Below are 26272 nucleotides of genomic sequence, written 5' to 3'. Positions count from 1 at the left end.
GGGGATGGTGTCTTGTAGTTGGTAATGTCTTTCAGGCCTTTCCACACTGATGCAGGGTCGTTGGAGGAAAACTGGTTTTCCAGCTTTTTGGCATAGCTCTTCTTAGCCACTTCAATCTCCTTTGTCAATGTGTTCCTGGCCTGATTATACAAGATCCTATCCCCACTCCTGTAGGCATCTTCTTTGACCTGACGAAGCTGTCTGAGTTTTGGTGTGAACCATGGTTTATCATTGTTGAATGATAAGTAAGTCCTGGTAGGGATGCATAAATCCTCACAGAAACTGATGTATGATGTTACAGTCTCTGTGAGCTCGTCCAGATCGCTGGCAGCAGCTTCAAAAACACTCCAGTCAGTGCATTCAAAACAGGCTTGTAAGACCTGCTCTGTGTCGTTGGTCCATCTCTTTACAGTCCTTATTACTGGCTTAGCAGTTTTAAGTTTTTGCCTGTAAGTTGGTAGAAGATGAACCAGGCAGTGATCGGAAAGTCCTAGAGCTGCTCTGGCGACGGAGCGATATGCATCCTTTGTTGTGGTGTAGCAATGGTCCAAAATATTATTGTCTCTGGTAGGGCATGTAATGTGCTGTTTGAATTTAGGCAGCTCACGTGTGAGTTTTGCCTGATTAAAGTCTCCGAGAATGATAAGAACAGAGTCCGGGTGTTGTTGTTCTGTTTCTGTGATCAGATCAGCCAGCTGTTGCAGCGCCGTACTCACGTGTGCTTGCGGTGGAATGTAAACACTGATGAGAACGAGCGAGGAAAACTCCCGCGGCGAGTAGAACGGCTTACAGTTAAGGAAAAGCACTTCCACATCAGGACAGCACATCTTCCTTAACACAGTTACATCAGTACACCACCTTCTGTTGATGTAAAAGCATGTCCCACCACCGCGCGTTTTACCCGTTGACTCCATATCGCGATCTGCTCTGAACAGCTGAAAGTCCGGTAGATGTAACGCGCTGTCCGGAATGGCTTCGTTCAGCCAGGTTTCCGTGAAACAAAGAGCAGCAGAGTTGGTAAAGTCCTTGTTTTTGCGTGAGAGCAGAAGTAGTTCGTCCATTTTGTTAGGGAGAGAGCGGACATTCGCCAGATGGATGCTAGGCAGCGCCGTTCTGAATCCGCGCTGCCTGAGCTTAACGAGTGTGCCGGCTCGCTTCCCACGCCTGCGCGTCTTATACTGTTTCCACAGTGCAGCGGCGCAACCGACGACAATGTTCCGCAAAACGCCAGAAGAATCAAAAACTGGTTGGTGATCAGTTGGTGTGCACTGCCGAATGTTCAGCAGTTCGTCCCTGGTATAACTGATAGCGTATGACAAACATAAAACAGGACAAACTAACAAAAACAGTGTAACAACTGGAGAGCTCAACACCGAGGCAGCCATCCGCGGCGCCATCTTGGTTTGTTCCCAAACAAAAAATTAATTCATTGGTTTGTAAACAAAAAATTAATTCAAGGAAATTTTTCTGGCATTTCTTTCTTTCTTTCTTTCTTTTTGCTGTATCAAAAACGGACTGAACCGAACCGTACCGAACCGTGACACAAGTGTATCGTATCGAACCAGGGTTCCCACGGGTCATGGAATTTCTGGAATGTCATGGAATTTTAAAATGTCTATTCCATACATTGAAAGTCAGGGAATTTTATATATTTTTTGTCCAAGTCATGGAATATCAGGGAATTTAGTTTGTTGCTTTAAATTTTAGTTTCCATTTATCAAAATGTAATTTTTCTATACCGATTTTTAGGCTATTTCTATACATTTTTAGGCTAGAACATTTAATATATAGACCATCATATACATTATTATTGATGCAGTCAAAAACTCTACAACTACTTTGCAACCAGGCCAGAAGCTTTGGCTCAGTTTGGCTAGCTTACGTTATCTGAAACTAAGGGAAATGTTAGTGGGTATGGGAAGGAATGAAGATGCATTTCTTCATTTTATTTTAAATTATATATTATACTGTATTAATAGTCTTTCTAGTTACATTAAGGCTACATGTATTAAAGCAGAGTGCTCTGGCTAATATTTTATATCCTGTCAAAACATACATTAAACATTGCCATTGCATTTGTATTTTCAAAGATGTCAGGGAAAAAGGAAAAAGATATTTTATCATTCTGGGCACCAAACGGTAAGCCCCCTAAAAAGGTTGCCAGATTAGAGGAGAGACAGTGGAAGAGAGCACACGGGAGACAGTGGAAGAGAGCACACGGGAGACAGTGGAAGAGAGCACACACGGGAGACAGTGGAAAAGAACACACACGGGAGACGGCACGAAGTAGATGTGCTACTTCCTTTTCTACCGTGGTCTCGATTCGCGCCGCGTGAACTGTAGCGAATAGCCTCTTTCTATAATGTTCAGCACCCATTCTGATACCCCGGGAAGCTTCGCCCACGCATCTGCATGGATAGCTAGGGGTTGAATGAGATCTGGGCTCTGGTCGCGACATAGTGGCGGCCGGAGCGCTTCGGTCTGCTGTAATATAGACACCGCATTTGCAGCGTTTGAGGCGGGGAGCGCGCTGATAACAGCGGGCGCTCCGCCCGCGCTCGATTCTCTCGTGATGGGTAGCTGAGAGATGGCGAGCGGGGGGGAACCCGTGGGATTCGTCATGTCTGTGAGTGAATGTGGGCGCGGGACAGCGAGCACATTTGCACTGAAAACACCGTCGGCCTGAGCTGACTGTATGTGTGTTGGTTTCATTTTTACAGAAACCGAGAGACATGCAGTGTGTAGTGTTTGTGGGCACTGTGACGTGGGCACGTTCACTACATTTTGTGCGCAACCGACATGAGTCGATTTTATGTGCGCGAGCCCTGTGGGGCGGGGTGTGTCTGTGTGTAGGAATGGGCACTGGACAGTGGGCATTTTTACTACACTCATAACACCATCGGCCGTGGCCGGAACACCAGAAAATACACTCTTTATGGGATTTATCTGGGTCGCCGTGAAAACGGCGTTTGTGTGCAGGCAAGCGGGCAGTGTAACCGATTTGTTTACTGCAGAATACACTGGGACAGTCGCATTTTCTGGAACTGAACGAGCGAGAAGTTTGGGTGGAAGTCTGGCCGCAGCGGGACTTGGACACCGTCGCTTTCCTAGGCGGGCTAGGAAGACTTTGAAGCCTCGGGCTTTATCTCAATCTTCGGCCGGGGCCCACGCGGAGGGGGGCGGCGGCCGGTAGAGCGAGAGCGTGGTCTCGGGTCCCGGGCTTGTCGGCGCTGTGAGGCGGCGGCGGGGGGCGGAGGCTGCGGTTGCGAGCTTCAAGCAGACGGCTGTTTAGAGCGGCCTGCTGCGGAGCTAGAGCGCTTCGGTAGAAAGTGCTTCATGGCCTGCGACGTCTTTTGTACCTCGGCGAATCTGTCCGCGAAATCCTTGACGGACGATCCAAAGAGGCCAGCAGAAGAGATGGGGGCGTCGAGGCGGGCATCACAGCGGGGAGTGCAGTCTCGTGGAAACATGCCAGGCGAGTGTTCAGAGTCCCCATAGGTAGTAGCTCGCAGTGAGGGCATCCGCCGTCGGTGAGCGCGAGAGCTGCATGTCCTTCACCCAGGCAGGAAACGCAAACGACATGGCGGTCCCCGTCGCTGAGTGGGGCTCGGCACGAGCCACAGAAGGATCGAGGCATCTTGAAAAAGACGCTCTGCTCTTTTTGTGAAGGAGTGTGAGTCGTGGCGGCGAACACACACTATGCAAGAAAAGGATATAACGCCGGATAGCGTAGCAGGAACGGCGGCTGAAGGCGGCGCGGCCAGCGGCTCCAGATACAAGCTCGTCCCGCTCAAGGCTTTCTCTGACGGCGCGGCTTCTTCTCTCTGGATCCAGCGATGCGTATGCTCCGCTGAAGAGATGAAAAATCAGTTAGCTAGCCTCTCGAAGCTATATTTATAGCTCAAGGCCACGCCCGTTTCGGCGGGACATGACGTATTGGGCGCAAAGCGCCCCCATTGGACCTGACGTCACGAGTGGGCCTTATCGATAGGCTGCTGCAGTTGCCGCAGGGCAGCCAATAGGCGCGCGAGCTGTCTCGCCTGTGTCTGCATGCTGCCGCAACGTGTTTTACATTATTTCAAAATTAAGGATAATTTTTTGGCTTCAGTATCTCGCGGAAAAGAGATTTTCCCCTAGCGTAAGACTTACACAGTACGAGAGAACCTCTCGTAAGAAAACAGCGTGCATTATCAGTGGAGCAGTGGCACCATATTTTAGAAATGAATTGGTGATGAAAATTAGGGAAAATCCTTTTACATTGATCACAGATGGGTCAAACAATACAGGTATAACTTTGACAGCTATTGTAAACAGTATATTTGTTTGTTTAAATTTTTATACTGGTTAATTATGAAAAATGTGTAAAATTGGGGGATGGGGGCGGGGCTCCATTAGAGCTCCTCCCCTAACCGCATGTGATCTCACTCCAAGCTTTTGATCAAACTTGAGAACCCTGGAGAGAGGAATACTCCAGGTCACCACAGGCTCTACGAGAACGCAGCACAGTTTTGTCTTCCACTACACCTGCTCCCCTTTCCAGATCCCCCCAGAGGATCAACAAGGATGAGGCTGTTGGCGTGTATCTATCACAGCATTCACGATTTAACACGTAATAACATCTTAGTGTGATACCCGAAAGATTGTTAAATTGTATATATGATCATAAAAAGTTTTATACAACAATTTGTGATTGTTTGTTTATTTTCTATTGATTGTCAACAAAATTGGGCCATTCAAAACCTTTATAGAGTCCTCCTTCCTCTGGAAACTGTCTTCTAATGGCTGACACAACACATGCAGGTAAGGGCTTCCTGATGTGCCTGCCCAGAATGCCATAGGCCCAGCGGACAACCTGTCTGTATGCGGTGAAGCGGTATTGCCTTGAGACATGGAAGAAATAGCAATATTGATAGTCTTATACCAATGGCATCAAAATAGTGTGATATACACTCACCTAAAGGATTATTTGGAACACCATACTAATACTGTGTTTGACCCCCTTTCGCCTTCAGAACTGCCTTAATTCTACACGGCATTGATTCAACAAGGTGCTGAAAGCATTCTTTAGAAATGTTGGCCCATATTGATAGGATAGCATCTTGCAGTTGATGGAGATTTGTGGGATGCACATCCAGGGCACGAAGCTCCCGTTCCAGAGATCTGGTGACTGTGGGGGCCATTTTAGTACAGTGAACTCATTGTCATGTTCAAGAAACCAATTTGAAATGATTCAAGCTTTGTGAGATGGACATGGACACCCATCAGAGGATGGGTACATGGTGGTCATAAAGGGATGGACATGGTCAGAAACAATGCTCAGGTAGGCGGTGGCATTTAAACGATGCCCAATTGGCACTAAGGGGCCAAAAGTGTGCCAAGAAAACATCCCCCACACCATTACACCACCACCACCAGCCTGCACAGTGGTAACAAGGCATGAGGGATCCATGTTCTCATTCTGTTTACGCCAAATTCTGACTCTACCATCTGAATGTCTCAACAGAAATCGAGACTCATCAGACCAGGAAACATTTTTCCAGTCTTCAACTGTCCAATTTTGGTGAGCTCGTGCAAATTGTAGCCTCTTTTTCCTATTTGTAGTGGAGATGAGTGGTACCCGGTGGGGTCTTCTGCTGTTGTAGCCCATCCGCCTCAAGGTTGTGCGTGTTGTGGCTTCACAAATGCTTTGCTGCATACCTCGGTTGTAACGAGTGGTTATTTCAGTCAAAGTTGCTCTTCTATCAGCTTGAATCAGTCGGCCCATTCTCCTATGACCTCTAGCATCAACAAGGCATTTTCGCCCACATGACTGCCGCATACTGGATGTTTTTCCCTTTTCACACCATTCTTTGTAAACCCTAGAAATGGTTGTGCGTGAAAATCCCAGTAACTGAGCAGATTGTGAAATACTCAGACCGGCCCGTCTGGCACCAACAACCATGCTACGCTCAAAATTGCTTAAATCACCTTTCTTTCCCATTCTGACATTCAGTTTGGAGTTCAGGAGATTGTCTTGACCAGGACCACACCCCTAAATGCATTGAAGCAACTGCCATGTGATTGGTTGATTAGATAATTGCATTAATGAGAAATTGAACAGGTGTTCCTAATAATCCTTTAGGTGAGTGTAGGTAGTCATGCCCTAAATAGAGGCAACTTGTAATTAAAAAACAAAATTACTCAGATTGTTTAAATATTAAAATCTTTAATTTGAATTCTTTAATTTTCTGTTTATGTTATAACCCAGGTGCAAAATATGTAATAAAATTTACTTGAGTATGTTTTTAGTACAATACAAATATACTCAAGTATAGTTTTTATACATTTAAAGGTGCTCTAAGCCAGTGGTTCCCAACCTTTTTTTGTCTGAGACCCCCTTTTTCCCAAGAAAATATTTTAGGGCCCCCCTTTACATTTATTGATATTATCGCTCTTGTAAGCTTGCAGCAAGGATGACAAAATATGTTGTTTTCAAACAAACTGTATGTTTACTATAAACAGATATGTTTATGCACAAATAATAGCCTATAATATTGAAAATACAATAACAAAAACATTAGTAGGCCCTTTGTAATTTAAAAACGTAAGCCTAGGAGTAGCCTATAAATGTGCCCTATTTTAAATGCAATAACAAAAATATCAGTATTAACACTTGTGTGTAGGTAAAAAAATAATGAATATAGGCTATTACTAAATGACTTCTGTCTGGGGCCTCAATACTTGCATGTTATTTGTGAGGCTTTATCAATGTGAGGCTTTATTTTTGAGGCTTTGGGTGCTATAGCGAGCAATAATAAATTTGCGTTTATTAACAGAATAATGCGTCTTTCGGAAGAACATTGTAGCCGGAACTACTTCTCTCTCTGTGTGCGTCTATGACGAGTCACGCAGGTACCGGGCTACTCCGCAGCGGCAGCGATCCGAACCAGTGATAAACATCATTATATGTTTAATAAAAGACCAATATACTTAGTTCCTTGAGTTTTATTTAAATTGTTCTTTGTAAAGAAAAGCCAGTGGTCAAGTGCCTGCAACAAGAGATATTAGACACATGCCTCATGCAACAAATAAAAAGGAAAAGTTGGCTATACACTGCCCACCTGTAGGCCTGTGTCTCCTCTGTCTGTGCAGACTCTTCTGTAAGCCTTTCTGTAGATGTGGAATCCTGCAACTTATATTGCAGCCATAAAGCATACAAGTATAAATGAAGTAAAGTTATTTATGCACTTGCAGGTAGGCTAGTTCCTCCATATGACAGTTATCTGAGAGGGTTTATTCACTGTAATGTCCATTTGTTTCCATTGCACTGGACAAAGTCTTATACTTTCTTTCCTTTGGAAAGTTATTAAAAAAAAATGTCCACTTACTGCACATATTTCAGCCACCACTTTCTTGGGAACAGATACAAGACTAGTGTTGGTGTATTATGTAAAAGTGCACAAAAGAGGAAAACACAATGTCATTACAATGAACTACACTCGGGGAAAATATTTTTACATTAACATAAGTTTATCAGTTTTCACTTTCACAAGTCAAAGCAATTCATCAATCCTCAAGATTTAACAGTTGAAATTACTATACAGCCTTAATTTAATGCAGCAAAAATTATTTTACAGTGTAGGCTACTAAGATCTTTTCTTCTTTTTTTTTTTTTGCTCAGCCTTTTTCTTGGTTGCTTTTATAAACAGACAACCATTTATTTAACAGTGTCTTTTATAAAAGAGACTATAATATAACAAAAAATTATCATTATGTAGAATATTTTTGTACTTCACTTTTGTTTGTTCCCATGTTCTAGTGTGGTGACTCTACAATGAACAAAGTAATTATGCAATTATTAAAATACAAAAATATAGGCTAATAAGTGATAAAAACATCTAACATGGCCACTTCTAACGGATTTAAATTGTCTGCTACTTTTTGCCAGCCCTCTCTCCTGGCTTTTGCAGACTTTGAGGTGTTCCCTGGCGTTTTGATTAAACATTAAAATTCCGAATAAACTTGGACTATTAGTTCTTGCTCTGCTGAGGTGAAAAACTGAGCGCGCTCTTTGGCCACGCTGAACAGCCAATAGCAGCGTTGCTGATCAATGTTTCTACTATCGATACATATCCCCTTTTCAACCAGCGCATGAACGCGCAATTATCTCAGATAACTCAATCCAGCTATACTAATCCTATCCGGCAAGTGTGTTCGAAGAACCGAGTTAGCCAGATCATGATTAGCACGATGATATCATCTTGGATGTGTCATTTGATCTCGGATGTAATAAGCAACGTACGAAGAACGAGCCCCAGGTCTGTGTTCAAAAGCACAAATAAGCAATGTTTTAAAGAAGAGTAATTTATTAGTTTTCAAGCAAATAAACATTTACAGTCAGGGGATTGCAGTGGGTTATGTTAAAGGACAAGTTCGGTATTTTACACTTAAAGCCCTGTTTACAGATCGTATCTGATGAAATAGAACGGTTAAGATTAAAATTTGGACACATGCTCCTGTCCCGAGAATTTTAGGTTTATTTCGCTTTTGTGGACCTATTTTGCCAAACGCGTCACACCCGTGATTCTTCCGTTGAGAGCTTGAATAATAGACACTCCAGCCCAGTTGGCGGCGATAATGCACCTTTGCCAATTGCAAGCAAACCACGGGCATTTCATTGAATACACAGAAGAAGCAGAAGAAGAAGCGGCGGAGTAATACCGTAAAGGTACTGCGGTCTCACAGCACGTCCTATTAAGTCAATGGAATTGGACAAAAACTAAGATAAAACCTGTTGGAAAGCATCTTTTTCAGCGATTTTTGAGGGAATATATCAGTGAACACCCCCTGACCACTCGGTGAGTTTCACGTCTTTGTAAACGAAAGTTTAATGTGTTTTTAGGACGGAATCTTCCAGTGCATATAGACAACCATTGTGGGGGTGGGGGGGGAAGCGAAATAAACCTAAAATTCTCGGGACAGCAGCATGTGTCCAAATTTTTATCTTAACCGTTCTATTTCATCAGATACGATCTCTAAACAGGGCTTTAAGTGTAAAATACCGAACTTGTCCTTTAAGTCCTTTCACTCTTCAGCACAGACTTGTGTTAAGTAAGGGATAAAGTATAGAGAGGCGGTCGTTATAGCGAATAACACCCCCGACAGGCTGAACGGGATCAGCCTGAAGGGGTTGTTATCCGCTATAACGACCGCCTCTCTATACATTATCCCGCTTATTACATGGCTACCTACAAAATAAATAAATAATTTGACACAAATTATTGATTTAAAAAGGAGTTTATTGATTTAAAAACGATTGTATTGCTTCCGCCAAAGAAAATAGTCCGTTCCGCGTCCATAGCAACGCTCTGTTTTTCATGGCAACGGTCTGTTATATTTCGCAGCGGTCTGTTATAAAGAAATAACAGACCGCATTCTACATTGGAATTCAGCCAAGCCATGTAATAATGAGAGATAATGTGAACCAGTTTTACATTCCACTGAAGTTCACAACAGGTTCACAGCAGTTAAAGAGTCCATGTGTATCAGAGAAGACAGCTGTCTGTACCCTCACCAGTCAGCACTTACACTGCAGTAAACACATGAATAAATCATTATACAAAGATTTCTGCATCCCCTAATCTAAAGCCTAAACTATTCATCACACATAAACATGTTTCATATCATTTATAGATCTTGCTGTTACAAATTAAGTGTGTAACGCGATCTCATGAGCGTATCGGTACGTAAGGTGTCGGTCTGGCATACTTGAATTTGTATAAACACTAACGTACAAATGTTAACTTTACTTTTCTTTACTCTACTTCTCCCCAGCATGAATTTTCATGTGGACTTTAAGGTTTCCAAGTTGATTAAAAGTATTTCCACACCGTTGGCATATCAAAGGTTTCTTTTCTTTGTGAGTGATCATGTGTTTTGTAAGGTTTCCTTTCTTAGTGAAACTTGTTCCACACTGTTGGCAGGTGAAAAGCTTGTCTCTAGTGTGAACTATCAAATGATAAGTTAGATTTTGTTTTTGCCTGAAACTCATTCCACAATGTTGGCAGGTGAAAGGCTTCTCTCCAGTGTGAATTCTCATGTGGTTTTTAAGGTTTCCTTTTTGCCTGAAAGTGTTTCCACACACAGAGCAGGTGAAAGGCTTTTCTCCAGTGTGAATTCTCATATGGACTTTAAGGTTTACTTTTTCAGTGAAAATTATTCCACACTCTTGGCAGGGGTGAAGCTTCCTCTTTCTAGTGTGAACTCCCATGTGGACTTCAAGGTGTCCTTGCTTTTTGAAACTTAGTAAACACAGATGGCAGGTGAAATTACCTATAGTCCCTGTCTTTGGTGTATTTTGAACCGTTTTTTGTGAGGAAGTTGTTTCAGCCTGTGAGCAATTCAAAGACTTTTCTTCAGTCATGAAATCATGATGTGTCTTGTACTGATCTTTCTCTTCCATTTCATTCAGATCTTGACTCTCCTTTCTCAACGGCATCAGGTCTGAGGCGAAAAAAGACAGAAAAGGTAATCCCAGTTTAATGCCACAAAGCACAAACATTAAGACTCATATACTAATAACATGCATATTAGATCCTATACACCAGGGGTGCCAAACTCAGTTCTTGGAGGGTTTCCAGGATGCATTTGCACCACCAATATGAACTCAGAAATGATGTATGGCTTCACAAAAGTCCTGCCTCTCTGGTTGTTCTGTGGGACATTTATTTTTGACGGGGTGGCAGACTTATATATTGACAGAACCTGAGCACTCACCACTACCGTCCGTCTTCCTTAGTTTACAATCTGTTTAACAGTCCATGATCATAATCTGACATAAATGCTATAATAAACTAGATTAGTGGATAATTCAGCAGTAAAGTTTAGTCTAGAAAAATCACGAGTGCACAATAATTGTATAAAATCTGAACATTTTGTGAAAAAAAAAAAGTTTAGTGGGGAACAAATAAGAGACATTATACTACAGGGCCGTTGAATGCTTGAATCTGATTGGTTGACGAACGTTCTAAGGTGTGCATTATTTTCAGGGAAACGCACGGCTAAAGTAGTTCCAGGCAGGTCTTGACCGCATTACAGCTCCATATCACTTCGCGTAGTCAACTGTAATAACGGAAAATCGGATACAAATCATAACAAGAAAAACCATTTCGCCCCATGCGCTTGATCTGCAATTTTCAATGTCTAGCTTCACAATCAATAGAAACATGCAGTTTAATTTGAATAAATAAACTATAAAGTCCTATCTATAATCAATAGAAAATTAAACTGAATATAGGCTAAATAAATGGATAGTCCTGCAGCACGGATTTTTATTGCAGATAATTTAACAAATAAATAATTATTGATAGGCCTACTTGTTAAAAGGGCTTTGGGTTTCATTTATTTGGCTAGTCTACTGTCATCTGTCAATAATAGAAAGAAAAAAAGAATTAACGAATTCATTAAAACGAATTGAATTAATTAATAAATAATAATATTGACGCACATGCTTTTCTGTCTCATTATTGCAACATCTCTCTCTAATAACTGCATTAATAACTGCATAAAGCCGGGAACACACTTTAAGGCCGGTTATGAATGTAATTTGATACTTATGACTGATCATGTCCAAACGCGTGTTCAGCGCGTTCAGTCTGTTCAAAGTCGGTGTTTAAAATCTGCTGCAGTCGATGAAAACAGTCAGAGAATGTGTCAGCTAGTCGTGTGTTCAGCATTAGTCTGCTATCAGCGGCTCAAACCTCCGTTACTAACTCTGAAATGACGTTTTGGAATTAGCAACGGAGGCATGGGATTAGATGCGTAAGAAATTAGTCCTACATACAAGAGCGTTTTAATGACAAAAACTTTACAATCGTCTTGAAAAACATAATCTGAACAATGTTTCGAGGTGTGGTAACTGTAGTATAAGCGGAATAATTGACTTCAGGCCGTTGAATTATTAGAAAAATAATGCACACCCGAGGTGTAACGGCCACTCCGCTTCGCGTCGTGACCGCATTACCACCTCGGGTGTGCATTATTTTTCTAATAATTCAACGGCCTGTCGTCAATTATTCCTTACATAATTGTAACACTAAATCTGGTAAAACGTTACACATTGCTCTTTGTATTGTTGTAAATACATTCATGAAAAACAAGATAAAAAAAAACAATTATTTTATATATAGCCTATAAAATTGAGCCTTTTTTTAATGTATAGCACAGCTGTTTAATGAGGAAGCAACATATGATAGATAAGACAGAACAAGAATGGCTATTAATAATTTTTCATTGCGTCACTGTATTATGATATGACAGGCTCCAGTACAGTGCGGCACAAAGCGCTTATGCGCATCCCCAGCGCAGAATGATACGCTTGAAGCAACATGAGTCACAGCGCTGCGCGCGTCGAGTCCGCATTTAAAAGTTTAAAGCACAAAGAAAAGACATATTGATGCGTAGTGTATTATACAGTATCTATCTATGCAATAGTCTATTCAGCATTTTCTTTTAACAGTTTTAAATTTCAGTAACTGTGCGCGTGAAGAACAAATAGTGCTCTGACTTTACTCCAGTGTTGTGATCTAACAGACACCCGGTAGGAAGTAACAAGATTAAGGGACAGCAATAAAGTCCAGCAAAATAAAGTTGTTTTATGCAAAACCATAGACCTTTATCTAATAATAGTAACATTGAATCATCTTGGAGAGAGTTTCATCCGAACGCGACGCGCTGTTTGAATGCTGAATGAAGAATGATTGACAGCCGCAGCGGAGGGAAACGTTTACGTGATCTTGAATTTAACGACTTAAATATTAATTTCTATCTCACATTATACTATATAATGGCTTCAGAACACTTATAATTTTGTGCACGAAAACTTTATGGTGATTTACAATGTTTGTGTGCCTTTTGTGGGGGCTTAACAATAACACAGAATAATATACGCACAATATCGGATTTGGATCGGCCTCGTCTGAGCGAAACCCGATCCGGCAAAAATGGCAGTGCATCCCTAGTGGATACACTATTTATTAGCAAGGTAACTTAGAACTTAGCAATTTAAAACAATAAATTCGTAAGCACATAACACAAAAACACTTCTCTTAATACAAGCATGACTTTTGATTATTCGAACACATTGATATAATAATTGTTATCTATTGTTTATCTTTGTTTATACTACAGGAGGGCCGTTGAATGCTTGAATCTGATTGGTTGATGAACGTTCTAAGGTGTGCATTATTTTCAGGGAAACGCACGGCTAAAGTAGTTCCAGGCAGGTCTCGACCGCATTACAGTTCCATATCACTTCGCGTAGTCAACCGTAATAACGGAAAATAGGATACAATTCATAACAAGAAAAAGCATTTCGCCCCGTGCGCTTGATCTGCAATTTTCAATGTCTAGCTTCACAATCAATAGAAACATGCAGTTTAATTTTAATAAATAAAGTATATAGTCCTATCTATAATCAATAGAAAATTAAACTGAATATAGGCTAAATAAATGGATAGTCCTGCAGCACGGATTTTTATTGCAGATAATATAACAAATAAATCATTATTGATAGGCCTACTTGTTAAAAGGGCTTTGTGTTTCATTTATTTGGCTAGTCTACTGTCATCTGTCAATAATAAAAAAGAAAAAAAAAGAATGAACGAATTAATTAAACCGAATTGAATTAATAAATAAATAATAATATTGACGCACATGCTTTTCGGTCTCATTATTGCAACATCTCTCTCTAATAATTGCATTAATAACTGCATAATGAATGTAATTTGATACTTATGACTGATCATGTCCAAACGCGTGTTCAGCGCCTTCAGTCTGTGTTCAAAGTCGGTGTTTAAAATCTGCTGCAGTCGATGAAAACAGTCAGAGAATGTGTCAGCTAGTCGTGTGTTCAGCATTAGTCTGCTATCAGCGGCTCAAACCTCTGTTACTAACTCTACCTAACCTTAACCCTAACTCAGCATTAGTCTGCTATCAGCGGCTCAAACCTCTGTTACTAACTCTACCTAACCCTAACTCAGCATTAGTCTGCTATCAGCGGCTCAAACCTCCGTTACTAACTCTACTAGGGCTGGACGATTTTGGAAAATAATCTAATTGCGATTTTTTTTACCAATATTGCGATTGCGATTTAATATGCGATTATTTTTTAAGCTCTTTATCTTTTCTATTTTTCAACAAAAACAAGCAATAAATCATTGTAAAATAGGGAAGGGAATCTTTAGGCACCTCATGAGCCGATACATTTTTTTTCTTTAATTGATCTTATTAATAAAACTTAAAATATTTAATTACATAATTATAATTAGGCCTACTTATAATAATTACACATTAAAAAACTAAATTAATGCAATTACATGTTAATAATTTTAACAAATATAGCTTCAAAACAAATAACAAAGAGGGAAAAAAATATTACAAGCAATAAACAAAGAGTGCTTTCAGTATTTAAGAGTAGGCTGTCTGAACGTGTTCATCTCTTTTGAAATTATAAGATGTGGTTTGTCCTGTTTGTTTAATAACTGACTGTGTCACATTACCGGTAAATTCGCGTCATAAAAGCATTTTGAGATGTAAACGTACATTTAACCACGTAGACTCGCTCACAGCCGCATGCTCAAATGCTCTTCGCAAAACGCACGTGAGTATTTGAAATTGAAAGCAGCTTCTGTCGGTGATTTTCATATTTTTAATATATAAGCCAACTGCATTCCAAGACATATGATGCCTTCGTAGAACATTTGTTAGTAAAATACCGGCGGGCGAGACCGCGCACTAACTTACTGAAGTAACATCACGCAGACCGCGCGTATCTCATATCTTGCGCAATGAAGCCTGAATGTCCTTGTAACTCGCTTCAACTTTTCCGAACTTTATTAAAGATTATTTCTCGTAAGGTTCGAGTGGTGTCGTGTGTGTGTGTGTGTGTGTGTGAGAGACAGAGGAATTAGAAGCAAGCAGAATACGGTTGTTTATAAAGCACGCGCGTCGTACACGTCTGTGTTTAAAACTAAGCTCAGACATATACAATACAGAATCGTTGGAGAGAATCTATAACACAATATAACATAAATTAAACATAAACTGTTATTTCCTGTAGCCAGGTCTATATGTGTCCATAGACTGTAAAAAATAGTATATGTCGCGTGCCAAGTTGATGCTTCATCTGTAAATCAGACTGGTTTACTCTCGCGTGTCACGTGACCAGACTATAATCGCAGCTTTGCGGTTTAAAAAATCGCATTTCATCATATCGCGATATTATCGCAAATGCAATTAATCGTTCAGCCCTAAACTCTACCTAACCCTAACTCAGCATTAGTCTGCTATCAGCGGCTCAAACCTCCGTTACTAACTCTACCTAACCCTAACTCAGCATTAGTCTGCTATCAGCGGCTCAAACCTCTGTTACTAACTCTACCTAACCCTAACTCAGCATTAGTCTGCTATCAGCGGCTCAAACCTCCGTTACTAACTCTACCTAACCCTAACTCAGCATTAGTCTGCTATCAGCGGCTCAAACCTCCGTTACTAACTCTACCTAACCCTAACTCAGCATTAGTCTGCTATCAGCGGCTCAAACCTCCGTTACTAACTCTACCTAACCCTAACCCTAACTCAGCATTAGTCTGCTATCAGCGGCTCAAACCTCCGTTACTAACTCTACCTAACCCTAACTCAGCATTAGTCTGCTATCAGCGGCTCAAACCTCCGTTACTAACTCTACCTAACCCTAACTCAGCATTAGTCTGCTATCAGCGGCTCAAACCTTCGTTACTAACTCTACCTAACCCTAACTCAGCATTAGTCTGCTATCAGTGGCTCAAACCTCCGTTACTAACTCTACCTAACCCTAACTCAGCATTAGTCTGCTATCAGCGGCTCAAACCTCCGTTACTAACTCTACCTAACCCTAACTCAGCATTAGTCTGCTATCAGCGGCTCAAACCTCCGTTACTAACTCTACCTAACCCTAACTCAGCATTAGTCTGCTATCAGCGGCTCAAACCTCCGTTACAAGGTAGGCTAACAGTTCCTCTTGCTTCAGTACCATTTTGCTTTTATTCCTGTAGGTAAGATATAAATATAAAATGTCATTTTGAATGATATAAAGCAAACATTGTTGAATTGTCTGAAATATTGCAACTCATTCTATTATGCTTTTATATTAGATTAGATTTATCAAATAGTTAATAAAGGGGGAGAGCTCCTTGGCTGCATGCTTTCAGTTTTAAATGTTTATAATTTTTTCCAGTTCAAGATTCTTGAATATTTTGTCTCTTTCTATATTGATCCTTTTTCTTCACATTTCTAAATTAATGCAGGAGCAATGCTGAGATGCGTACAAGGAGAGGAAGATACAGACGACGAGCAACCATCTACAAGCAGGGTTTTTCCTGGCTCAAAATGAGGCGGAGGTGGTAAAATCCTAATAATGTATTTTAATAATAAGATAATACTTTTTTGAAGATCATCATATGGCCTACTAGGGTGACCAGACGTCCCGAAAAATTCGGGACAGTCCCGAAATCTAAACTGTTGTCCCGAATCCCGAATCTGGCCCTAATTGTCCCGAAAATTATACTAAAGGAAAATCTTGAGTAGTTATTGTCTGATAAACATTAAAAACTGTCTGCGGAGGTTGAGGCCGGCGACACACTGGCTGCGTGGCGTGTCCATTTTTATTTCGGCTCCCCTGTTAACAGGTTAGAGCTTGCACACTGCCTGCGTGACACGCGCCTCGAGCCGCGCGGAAAACACGTGCATGCTATAAATAGAACCGACGCCTAGGCTATTTTTCACGCGACACGCAAGCCTGTTGGAAGCGTTTCCAGGCAAAATAGAATAGGAAAAGATGTTTGTATGTCATTTTGACATGAAAACATATTAATAAATGACATTTTGATGTTTGAAAGTTTAAGTTTTTACATAAATGCAGATATAAATGTAATAAAAAAAAAATATGATCGATTTTCAAATATTGCACCTGTCAATACAGAACGAAATATTCTGTAGCCTATTTTGCCTATTATTAGAGCGCAAGTTGCTGCAGCCGCGAGGACAAAATACTTCACTTCACAATTATCTTGTTATTTTCGTTTAAGCTTATTAGCGTTAGGCTATACTGAAAGGTCTGATTTACGCACTGTTACTTACAACAGTCATTGTTTTGTGGCAGACTAAAGAATAATGACAGACTGTTGATCTTTGAATAAAAATATGTTTGGTTCAGGTTTGAAATTCATCATCTTTTATTATAGGCTACGCAGTCTAATATCATAGAAGCCCCACATACCGTCACCCCAGACCCATTTGGAATGGAATGTTTGTATTACTTGGCCCGCCCGACCCGTGGATTATCCGCGATCTGCACAGCACTATACGGTTTGAGAATGGACACAAGCGGTAGCAGCAACAGAACCGTCACGGTGGGAAAAGTGTATATGACCATGTGACTGTCTGTCCGAGTTTTGTCGAGAGCCGGAGGCGGCATGAAATTTGACGGAGGCGGCCGCCTCATAATTCTCTATGCAGGAAAAACCCTGCATGCCGTGATGCTGCTATTGTGTTGTTGGTATTGAGTTGAGTTATATGTTTGGTAAAAAAAGTTAAACTGGCAAAAACAAAGTTTTTTTTTTCTTGGGGTGGGGCGGGGCAGGGCATCATAAGGGAATTATGCTTATACGACAATATTATATTATATTCTTATATTATAGCCAAAGTGGCTACCAGCGGCAATGGGCGCACCCCTAAAAAATATCATTTATTTCTGTAGAGCTGGACATTTTAATAGGGATCAGATAACAGAGTTCAACTTTGAGAAACTAACCTGTTTGTTCCTCAGTTTCTTCATGTTTCACCCTGAATGTTTCTTCAATCTTCATGTCTTCACTCTCCTCTTTAATAAACTCAATCTTTGTTTGTTCCTCAGTTTCTTCTTGTTTCACTCTGAATGTTTCTTCGGTCTTCATGTCTTCACTCTCCTCTTTAATAAACGCCATTTTTATAACAGTGTCATGTGGATCTCAGTTCTTCACCAGGAATTTTTCTGTGTTTTGTTTGTGTTTTTTCCTGTTTAAAATTAGAATAGTTAACAGAGAGAAAAATAAATTCCAAACAAAATCTCTGTGTGCGTCTCAATCTGCTCTAGTTCAGTAGTTCAGCAAACTAGTAAGGGAGTCAGTCAGATTTAATGTACTTAAAAATCACCTGATTGCACAAAAAAATAGCACTCGAAATTATAAAGACCATTAATATATTAGGCAGTTTAAGTATTTAATGATTTGTAGAAATAGAAATATAGCGCTTCGAATCATTTTGAAAAAGTATTTGATTCACTGCACGCCAGAGACCGAATTGAAACGCACCTTTTGTTACTCAGGAGTTTTCATTGTTACTTTGCTCACACGACGTTAATAAATGTTAGATAAAGCAATGCATTGTTGAACTTAATGCCTGAATCAGTAGACGTCGCTTGAAGACGATTAAACGGTTTCTATCGCGTTAAACACCTTAAAACACAAACCTTTCTTCAGCTGAATCACAACAGATGCGGGAGCACGGCGCCGCCTTATGACGTCACACTCGGATACCAAATTAAAAGTCCTGTTCACACGCTGCAGGTTATAATCACAAAAGTGCATAGAAATAATAGATATAATATAAAAATATATATAAAAGATGACACAACTCAGAGCTGAATGTATTGGTGAAATACATTTAATAATGCTATGGTAAGTTAATAATACAGTTCACATTAGCCATTAAAAAGAAAGATTAGATCAATAACACAATTAGTTTGGTGTAGAAATCATGAACAAACCTTCCCATATCTAAGCAAACTAGCAAAAAAATTAATAAAAATCCTTGGGATCGCTGCATCATCTGTGCCTTCTGATGGGAGGTACTCAGTCAAAGAAGAAACAATCTAAACAAGGGACATTCTCCTCAACATTCTCTTATTCCTTCACAAAAACATATAAATCTGTATTGGTTTTATTTTTTACACAGACTGGCTGTGTATTAATACATGCACAAATTAAGATTACAACTTAAATGTAAGATTCAACCTTAAGTTCAGCTTATTTGACATTCAAATAAAACTTTTTCTTTCAAAAGTAAAAGAGTTTCTCAGTTAAAGAAGAAACACGTTAAATGGGAAATATCATCATTCTCTTGTTCCATCACAAAAGCCTTTATAGGGGAAAACATTTAGAAACATTATGTGACCTTTATCGGTTTGCGTTCTATTTTTGTTATATACATTATATATGTGTGTGTGTGTGTGTGTGTGTGTGTGTGTGTGTGTGTGTGTGTGTGTGGTGCCGGCCCGAGCCTTTTGGGGGCCCTAGGCAGAATTTGATTTTGGGGGCCCATCACACGGAGTCACCTGTGCTTGACGAATATTGACACAAATGTCACACTATAATGTTATATTATAAATTAATACAGTGAGGTTATGTATTAATAAAAAATAAATAATTAATCAAAATTAGCTATTTAAATAAAAAAAAATTAACTTTTACTTTTCTCCTTTACTAACTCTTTTAAAATTCCAAAAAACAAACGGTCTCAAAACATTTGAAATAAATGATTTGCTAAAATAATGACAAAACTGAGAAATCAGAAACATAATAACAGCAAGGGTTCAACAATGACAATTATTATGAAAACATTATTATTTCTCAACTGTCTCAATACAGTGTAACGGTCCTCAAAATCTTTCCTTCCTAGCTTTTCTGGAGGCAAAGTCACTGATGACATCATTGTACGGTATTGCTTGGCCAACTTTGTTATTAATACAAATAACAGCAAGTCCTCTTAGGTGGCTTTCACTCTTTGCTGCGGTCCGAGCACGATTGTTCACGTGGATATATATTATACAGAGAGAGAAAGTATTGTTTATTGTACTCTTTTCTACCTTTTTTAATTGGGACTTTTAGGAGTGTGTGGATTCAACCACGCCATGGCTATCTGTTTGGTGGGAGGAAATAAGTGGCCATTGGACAGACACAGAATGGCTACTGAACTTCAGGATGAGAAAGTTCACATTCCATCATTTATGTAACATTCTTAGGCCCTTTCTCACTCGACAGGTCACAAGACTCAGAGCACCAATCCCTGTGGAACTACAACAATTTGCCTGTGGCGGCTTGCTACAAACCTTGAGTACCGTTCCATTTCACATTTGTTTGGAATTGGTGTATCTACTGTTTGTGAAATCAGGTAATGTTTCCAAATTATTTACTGGTACTGTAATGTCAAGTATATTTTCATTTTTCATGTTGTCACACATTTCTACCATTTTTTCCTTTGTTAGTTTTATCAAGCTGCATGTGTTCATACCAAGCAAAACAAAAACAAAAACACAAAAACCTAAATGTGTTATCTCTATTATGCTTTTCACCAATACAGACACTGGAATATACAAAGATGGTGGAATCCGACACACTTTGGATATGTGGCACGGCTCCAAGTCGCTGGCCAAAAAAATTCAATCAGTAAGCTCAAAACTTCTAAATACCAATTTTTTGATGGTCAAACATGAAATGGAGCTGGACATGAAATGGAGTTGTCTAAAGTTTTCACCATGGTATGTCTTTTTTTTTTATTTACAGGCAGGACAGCAAAGAGGGTGTAAAGAGCTCATAAACTGGACAAAAGACATTTGCAATCACTTCTGGCACTGTTGCAAATCAGCTGAGACATATGAGGAGTTCTTTGTAAGTATTCATATAGGCTGTGAAGCATAAAGTATAAAGTTAAATTGGTTTCAATTTGTCTGGATAATCTATTTAACAATGTTACATCTGGTCATAGGAACTATGGTCAGGTGTCCTGCACCATGTAACTGGAGAGCACGAGTGGGCTCTAGGTGCCTGCCAGCATGGTCAATTGCCAGAGGACAGGGACAAGGCGTGGCTAAAAAAGGGATCAGAGGCACACTCGTGACTAACTGAATTAGTCCTCGATGCTCGCTGGCTCAAGAATGTGCACAAATTCCTGAACTTCAGGTAAATTGGGTTTACCTATGTGGAATATGCTTGCTTTCAGAAATATCTCAATTTAAAATTATTACTGACATCACAAACCATTTACATTTCCTCCCAATGTGCTTTTAGGTCCACTGCTGAACTCAAGGCCTTTCACAATCATATGTTGATGTATGCCAGCAAGAGGTTCAGTTTCACACCGCCTGTGTATGCAGCTAGAGCTATGCTTGCTGCTATAGATTACAATAACCACATCAACCGACCCCCTAAGAGAAAACCGGATGGCTCTTTACAGTATGTGATATACAAACTTCTATAACATTTTTCTTTTCATACCTAGTTCTCGATAACATACATAACCTATATCATCAACAACAACACTTTGTATTTTTGTAAGCGTTTATCATTCTTTTGTTTGCAGGTACGGCAAAGTTTTCAACAAAAAATCCCGGAAGTGGAGCCTCTACGTCATCAAGGAGGACAAGGACTATGCATACATCAGGGACCTTCAAAGCGCCATCATTGAAAAGAAGCTGTCAAGCAGCGCTGTGCCAAGGAAGTCGAAGAAGAGACCAGATGACCCCCGTCAGTATGGTGTCTTGTCTGGGATTCCTGCTCCTTCTACCGGAGAACTACTTGACACTCTAGTCAGCAGAGGGCTTGGTAAGTTATATTTGAATATGTTACTACTGCACTCTATCAAAAACTGTAATTAAAAAAAAAAATCATAGGTCATAGGTCAGCCCCTTCCAAAGTAGGCTGTGATGACGGCAACATCATGCAATATAATCCCTTCACGTTGCACTATTTTGCACAATGCCATTATTTTATTACAATAAAGTCATGTAAAATAACTGTCACGATTGTGATTTTCCTATGTTCTAAAAAGAAGAGAACTCAATACATATTTTTCATTCTTTATTGAAACTGTAAATATGACAATAAATAACGGCAAGTAACTTGCATTAAAAAATAAAATAAAATAAATAAAACTCTGTCCTATTGAAATTGAACACAGGACAGTTAGCTAAGATAAACCCTGCTTGGGATGAATCCAACATAATGTCCATTTGGATCTGGGAATCTGTCCCTGATGGCCCAAACACAGCAGCTGGGTACCACCACATGCCGTCCACTCCCCAGTGACCCATACTGCCACACAACCCACTGCCTGTAGGCTGCATGGCGGAATTGCCTATTGCTCTCTCCTGGGGACTGTGCATCTTCTACTGCCCTGATGTCATTCCACAGGCTCCGAGCCATCCGCAGATGACCCTCCATGAGGATGAAGATTTCCATGTGGGGCATGGAGGAAATGCACTCTTCAGGTCGGAAACGACAACATTTCCTTTCCAGGGCCCTCATTTATCAACAGTGCGTAGAAAAGGTTCTATATTTTGTCCAACGAATGAAATTTAGAATGTGCCTAAGTACAAGAAAATCCGCATTTATCAAACGTGCGCACGCAGTTCTTACGCACATGAGTAAGCAATCATTGTTGATAAATACCACATGTGCGTAAGTACCATGCTCGTTCACATTCATGGTCATTAGCATTCGGAAACGCCTCCAATTAACCATATATGGTGACAACACTTCCCTTTAAAAATTACGTGATTGTGTTTTTTCCTCACTGCAATAATGGCAAAGAGAGCAAAGAAGAGAAACTTCACAAACACAGAATTAGAGATACTTGTAAATGAAGTTGAATCCAACCAACAGATATTGTTTAGTTCATTCACTGCAGGAGGAATTACAAATAAAAGAAAAAATGCTGCATGGGAGAATGTCACCAAGGCAGTTAATTCCGTTGGGTCTGAGGAGAGAACTGTCCCAGAAAAAAAAAAAAAAATGGTTTGATATTAAAGTATTGGCTAAAAAACGTGTCACAGCACACAGACGAGAAATGTCCGCAACTGGAGGAGGACAGACAACAACGGAACTTTCCCCATTGGACAACCGCATAGCCTGCATCATCGGAGACACGGCTCTGTCCGGGATTACTAAGGACGGTGACACTGATGCTCTTGCGACAGAACAAACCGGCCATCTAACACCCAAAGTGAAGGTAAAATAAACCAACTGGAATAGGATATTGTGTTTGCATACATTTTATTTCAATTTGTAAACTTTTAATGAAATCATTCATAGGATAAACTCAATTAAATTAATGTGAACATGTGTTTCCTTAATAGCGACACCCGTTGTGCCTGAGGAGCTTGAGGAGCCGGGCCCATCCATTGCCCCTTCCATGCGCCGTGCGCCAAGAGTGCTGAGTGAGGCGGTGCTACAAAATCAAGAGGAAACAACAAAATCCATTAATGACCTAAAGGATCAACTGAGCAACATAACGAATGTATTGATTCAAATCAACGAGTCTCTGAAACAGATTGCCTCTTGCGCAAATACAATTGCTAATAAACCATAAAACGCTGACTAATGTGATTTCAGTTATTTGTTTCCACGAAGCTGCAAAACACAAAATGAAATCGCTGTAATGTTTCTGCACTCGACCAATGGCCAGACTTACCTAAAATGTCTGTATGATCCTCTGTCTTGTCTGAATGCCAGCGACATTAGGAGGTGGCAGGGGCACTGCATCGGGCATAGGGCCGTCTGGTCTTGGGGGTTCCTGCAGAGGGATGCCCTGTCTGATGGCCAAGTTGTGTAGCACACTGCAAGCCATGATGATTTTGCATGCTTTTTCTGGCTGATACTGCAGTGTCCCTCCCGTGCTTGACAGACACAGCCATCGTCCTTTCAGCAGGCCTATTGCGCGCTCAACTGTGCTCCTTGAGCGCGCGCATGGGCACGGTTGTACGCCTGTTCCTGCTCGGTCCTCGGGTTGGTTAGGGGGGTCATTAGCCATGGCTTTCGCGGGTAACCTTGATCACCTAATGATGAAATAGTTTTAAGTAATTGTACATAGCCCTACAATAGCATTTTAAACATGTTGTAGCCTTAAATTCACCAATGAGCCAGCCATCCTCAACAGCGCCTTCTTGGAGACGCACACCCACAGAGCTATTCTGCAGAACGAACGAGTCGTGTGTTCCTCCAGGCCACCGCGCAACGACGTTTAATAACAACAAATTTGCATCACAAATTATTTGCACGTTAACAGAATGAAACCCTTTTCTATTTACATAATTAAATTCGTTGGTTGATGGTGCTTTTATGGCGATGTGGGTGCAGTCTATAGCTCCAATTATGTTTGGGAATCTAGCAATGGCATGAAAGTCCCGTTTTATTGCGGCTTGTTGAGGATTTCGATAAGGGAACTGGATGTAGGTTGGGGCCAAGGAAATAATTGCATCCAAAACTGCCGGCATGATCCTACTCACTGATGGCTGGGATATACCACATATGTCTCCAACCTCACGCTGAAATGTGCCAGTAGCTAAAAATCCAAGGGTGGACAGGAGTTGGATGTGCACGGGAATGGCTTTCGTACGATTTGTTTCTCTCTCCAACACTGGTCCTAAATCACGACACAAATCCAGCAGTACATTTTTGGGAAAGCGGTACCTACTTAGAAGCCACTCTGTGCTCTCGCCAAGCAGATCAGCGCGATCTTGGAAAACGCGCTCTCTGCGGAGCGCATTTTTTGCCAAGTCTTCCAATAACACAAGATAAGCCATTGCACTGAGACAAATATATTTCACATCTGTCTTTTATAGGGTTTGACACCAATTAAGCATCGTGTTTAAAACTAGACAAATTATAAATTGAGTGTTTTAAAGGAAACACAGGACATATGTGGATTGCTTAATGCTTACTGTGACACTCTTAAATGCTTTTTATGTGTAGTGTCGCTATTCTACCACTAGATTATCTGCGTAAGCATGCTCAGAGGTGTGCTTATATTTACACACATTTCTACGTATAAGTACAACTTGGTGAATCCCACACTTTGCGTGAAATTGTTCTTACGCACTCACTACGCACAAATCTGTCCGTACGCACCATTGATAAATGAGGGCCCTGGTCTGTGGGCATTTCCCGACACCTTGCACACACACACCAGGAGGGAGCAGCAGCTGTGGATGGTGGGACTGGTGGAGCCCCTTCTGATGTCCGAAGCCTCAAATCAAACACCAGGGAGGGATCATGGTGTAGAATATCCCTGAGCATCTGGTGTGATTGTTGGATGCTCAACCTCCCAATCAATGTCTATAATGAGAGATTTTCAAGGTTGAAACACAAAATTATATTGTTTTGAATCATGAAAAGATTTGTTTTATGAATTATGTTACCATATTTGACACTACTACTACTGTCATTTAGCAGATCCTTTTATCCAAGGCGACTTAGAACAATACAAGCAAGAAATCACATAGGAAGATGTAGCATGGATAAGTGCTGGTCAGTCTGCTGAGTCCAGCTGGACACAGGGACTGTCGTGCAATATGGCCCTGTGTGTGTGTGTGTATATATATATATATATATATATATATATATATATATACCTAAATTTAGTTATTTTTATCTTTTTTTATATTTAGCACTTATCCATGCTACATCTTCCTATGTGATTTCTTGCTTGTATTGTTCTCTCAAATGTAAATCAAGTTGCCTTGAATAAAAGCATCTGCTAAATGCCAGTAGTAGTAATAGTAGTACAAACATACAAGCAAACACATATCAAAGCATTTACATGGTGTGGGTTTTTGGTAATTTTAAAGACTCATAAAATGCACTGGTACAGTACAAATGTTTGTGTGTGTGTTTGTGATGTTGCACATATTGTAAATATGTCTTGACATACATCTTCAAAATCAATGCGTTGCGCCTGGAGATCCTGCATCCGCTGGACATCCTCTGGAGACAGATTTAGGGTCAAACCGCGACCAGATCCTCGGCCTCGGGCACCTCGTCCCCGTCCTTTAGCAGACCGTGTCGCGCCCTGCCCCCTTCGTCTAGGTGGGCGCGTGGAAGGACCCACGGCCGGAGAGTCAGGTGTGCTATCATGGGAGGTCTAAAAAAGTAACAACAACGTCTTTTATATAATAAGTAATTCCGATACACACGCTCAAAACACCAAATTATTGCTGTGAAAACCTATTTGAGTTTCTCCGTTTTTAAACCAGTGGCGTTAGTTATCAACAGCTTCCTCAAATACCTCCGGTAGACTACAAAGACTAGCTATATAGTGTTAAAAACCTAAGCTTGGCCACTGATGACATTATAATATACATTATGTTTAACATGCATTTAATAACTTTAAATGTTGCTTTACCTGCGAATCCGACATCGCACATGGTAAATCTCCGATTGTTTAC

General features: G+C 40.5%; 1 long non-coding RNA gene across 3 annotated transcripts; it reads right to left on the bottom strand.

The window, feature by feature from the left end:
• Positions 1–8327: 8327 nt before the first annotated feature.
• On the bottom strand, positions 8328–18616 carry LOC309497467. Of its 3 annotated transcripts, none has more exons than XR_014205534.1 (3): positions 18524–18616; positions 17828–18069; positions 8328–10482 (listed from the first exon to the last, which is right to left on the bottom strand). It is a non-coding gene; the product is annotated as an uncharacterized lncRNA (long non-coding RNA). The 3 variants fall into 3 exon arrangements; XR_014205536.1 differs by lacking the exon at positions 18524–18616 and adding an exon at positions 18366–18453; XR_014205535.1 differs by lacking the exon at positions 18524–18616 and having other exon boundaries at positions 17828–18491.
• Positions 18617–26272: the final 7656 nt, after the last annotated feature.

Source organism: Leuciscus leuciscus, assembly GCF_965113295.1.
Source record: "Leuciscus leuciscus genome assembly, chromosome: 4".
Taxonomy (NCBI): Eukaryota; Metazoa; Chordata; class Actinopteri; order Cypriniformes; family Leuciscidae; genus Leuciscus; species Leuciscus leuciscus.
Note: the sequence above shows the minus strand (reverse complement) of the source record. Positions and strands in the feature narration are given on the sequence as shown.